At 40.3% G+C, this 3,608-nt stretch overlaps 1 long non-coding RNA gene across 1 annotated transcript; it reads right to left on the bottom strand.

Annotated features, from left to right (window-relative positions):
* Nucleotides 1–592: 592 nt before the first annotated feature.
* Nucleotides 593–2,434, bottom strand: LOC130358663 (uncharacterized). The gene is made up of 4 exons (XR_008889602.1): nucleotides 2,121–2,434; nucleotides 1,273–1,388; nucleotides 1,002–1,189; nucleotides 593–917 (listed from the first exon to the last, which is right to left on the bottom strand). It is a non-coding gene; the product is annotated as an uncharacterized LOC130358663 (long non-coding RNA).
* Nucleotides 2,435–3,608: the final 1,174 nt, after the last annotated feature.

The following is a 3,608-nucleotide window of genomic DNA, read 5'->3' on the forward strand; positions in this document are numbered from 1 at the left end:
GACCGATAGTGATACATGCAGGAAAGCTGCGGTAAGCGGTGCAGAATAGAATAGTATTGAGTACATATACTTTAAGTAGAAAAATGAATAGAAAATAGAATATAAATAGCATATAATAAGTACATATGTTGAATAATAAAAATAAAAACTGAATATACATAATGTAGTTAATTAAGATAAGGTAAATAAACATAACATGGCTAATATATATATATGGGATATATCCCCATATATAGATTATGTATAGGGGACATATAGTGCTATGCTAGTGATTACAGAATGAATGGTGGGTGACAAAACCCACTGCTAGTGCTGTGTGTAAAAATAAGTGAGGAAAAGTGGATGTAAAAAAGAAAACATAAAAAGATAATAAAGTGTAAATGTGTGCATGTATGCCTCCAGAATACGGGTGCATACAATCACAGATGTACAGTATAAAAGTGATGATGATGAAAAATTATAATAAAAAGAATCACAATATATATTGTGTGTGTGTATATGTGTGTGTGTATATATATATACACATACACACACCAAACAAACTGATACATAAGAACAAGGTAAGTATGTGCAGTATGAACATATAGGGGAACAAAAATTCTTTATTAATGTTTATATTAGATTTATTTACAAAAGAAAAGCTTGTACGTAATATTAAGCAAATAGATATACCACAATATGAGGTATAAATATAAAAAGTACATCCTAAGTTGTAAAGCAAGGATGTGTTATTATGGACACAGTAAGGTAATTACCTATACATCACGAAATGCTGGACAAACATAATTATATATAAAAAGAAGAGGACAATGGATGAATGGCACTTTTGCAGCTGTGGATAACAGAGACTGGATGACACTTGGACGACTGTGGAGGTAATAAGGCACCGCATGATAGATCAGATGGCATATATACTTCTGTGGGGACAAAGGAAGAATAAAGACATGAGACATCATACAAGTGAACAATGTTAAAAACACTTTAAAATCAGATTTACTTACTGGAAGAGACAAAACAGTCAGAGAAATGGAGCGAACGGTAGTATATTAAGGCCTTTTGGATGTAAGGTGTCCAGATCCATAGACTTTCTTTCTGGGCAAGGGTTTTTCCAATGTTACCACTCCTGATTCCAAGATCGACTGATTCGATTCCCCTCACTTTCAATAGCGAGTAGTCACAATTGTGGTGTCTGGCAAAATGACGAGCAACAGTTTAAGATCTTCCATCTCTGTACAAGAAGCTGCTAATCTAATGTCTGACACGTTCTCGTACCTTCAGTTTTCGTGATGTCATCCCAATATAAATTTTCATGCAATGACATGTGGTGTAATATATTACAGCTTTCGTTTCACACGTTATTCTTGAGCGTATACGATATTCTTTGGTGCCTAAAGCATTAGAAAAGACATCAGTGTTTTGAACATTTGGGCATGTAGCACAGTGTCCACATGGTGAGCAAAATGATAATTATTATAATACTGCCAAACTCTGTATCCCCTGAATAGAATTCTGGCACACGCCGTACCTCTGAATATAAAACTACCACACAGTGTATCCTCTGAGTATAATACTGCCACATACTGCGCTCCCTGAATATAACCTTACAGTTCAGTGCACCCTCTTAATACAATACCATAACATATTGTGGCCTATAAAAACCGTACCACCCGAGAAATTCCATAATAATATACTCTATACCTATGAAATGCATAATATTATGTGCCCCTCACATATAGAAATAATGCCCCATTCTGTGCCCCACATATAATAATTATGACCCGTCCTGTGCCCACCACATAGTAACATTGTCTGTCCTGTTCCTCACACATAATAATGTCCTTTGTCCTGTGACCCTCACATATAATGCCACCTGTCCTGCCCTCTTGGGGGGCATTATATGTGAAGGGCACAGGACATGGGGCATTATAAGTGTGGGGCATTATGTGTGAGGGGCACATGATGGGGTCATTATATGTGAGGGGCACAGCACAGGGGCATTACATGTAAGAGGCACATGACAGGGGGCCCCCTGTCATGTGCCCCACACTTATAATGCCCCCTCTGATGTGCTCTTCACTTTAAATTTCCCCCCGTTTATGTGCCCCCCAAGTTTCACTTACTGGTTCCTAAGCTTACTGCTTGCTCTCAGTGTGCCAGCCGTGGGGACGTATTTCCGGGTGCCGGCGCGATAATGTGATGTCATCGCTCCTGCCAGCCGTAGATTGCGTCCCCACGGCTCACACGCTGCAAGCGAGGAGCAGCGTGTGAGAAAGGTGAATGAATGGTGGAGCGGCTGAGCTGACAGCTCCCGCTCCACTATGATAGAGTTCCGAGTGGGGGATGGGCGGCAATCTACTGCAGTATGTGACAAGACAAGTATGTTAGTGGCATGCAAGCTGTGTCGGCCGCCAGGCGCCCCTGTTGCTATGGCACCCTGTGCGGCCGCACAGCTCCCACACCCCAAAGGCCGGCCGTGATTGTATGCACCCGTATTCTGGAGGCATACATGCACACATTTACACTATTATCTATTCAGGTTCTCTTTTTTACACCCACTCTCTCACTTATTTTTACACAGCACTAGCAGTGGGTTTTGTCACCCACCATTCATTCTGTAATCACTAGCATAGCACTATGTCCCCCATACATAATCTATATATGGGGATATATCCCTTATATATATTAGCCATGTTATGTTTATTGACCTTATCTTAACTACATTATGTATATTCAGTTTTTATTTTTATCATTCAGCATATGTTTTTAACATTATATGCTATTATATTATATTTTCTATTCATTTTTCTACTTAAAGTATATGTATTCAATACTATTCTGCACCGCTTACCGCAGCCTTCCTGCATGTATCACTATCGGTCACATTCACTTCACATCCCACAATCCTTTACACTCTTTTGCACCCTTCAACACCATCATCAGACATAAGTAAAGCTGGCCGTTGCACTTTATTTACTTGTATCTTTATTGCGCATGCGCTGTAGGAGCCGGCTCCAGGGTAATACAACTTCACTTCGGCAAAGTATTGAGATCAGCACAGTGCGCACGCATCGGCACCCGGCCCACGTGACTGCGGGTATGCAGCATCATGTGATCCGGTCAGCTGAACAGGTCTCGGACTCGATACCCGGACGTCAGTGGTGCCAGGATGTGCGGCGGCGTACACGCCATAACAGCGCTGCGCTCAGGTAAAACGAATCTTCTAAATAATTAAGCACAATAACACGGCACTGTATGATTGGCCTGTGGGACATAAATAGTATATCCTGCTGGGAGTATATCCTGGTGTCGCTCCGGTATCCTTTGCCTGTAATCATTATGTACGGCGAAGTATATGATTGTTACTCTGTTCTTTGACTATACTTCTGTTTACAATTGTTTGCTGCTATGTATATGCTGTATGCTAGCCTTGTTATATATCATGCACTAAGGCACTTTCTGTAGGATACCTGAGTGACACCCTTGTATGATCCTAATTCCTCCCCCCCGGGTGGATATTCTCCTATTTTTATTGTAACTATATGTCAATATTTATCAGATAATCAAAACATTTTAAACAACCATATTACAAAAGGTCTTTCATTTTCATT

The sequence above is a fragment of the Hyla sarda genome, chromosome 2 (genome assembly GCF_029499605.1).
Source record: "Hyla sarda isolate aHylSar1 chromosome 2, aHylSar1.hap1, whole genome shotgun sequence".
In the NCBI taxonomy this organism is placed as follows: Eukaryota; Metazoa; Chordata; class Amphibia; order Anura; family Hylidae; genus Hyla; species Hyla sarda.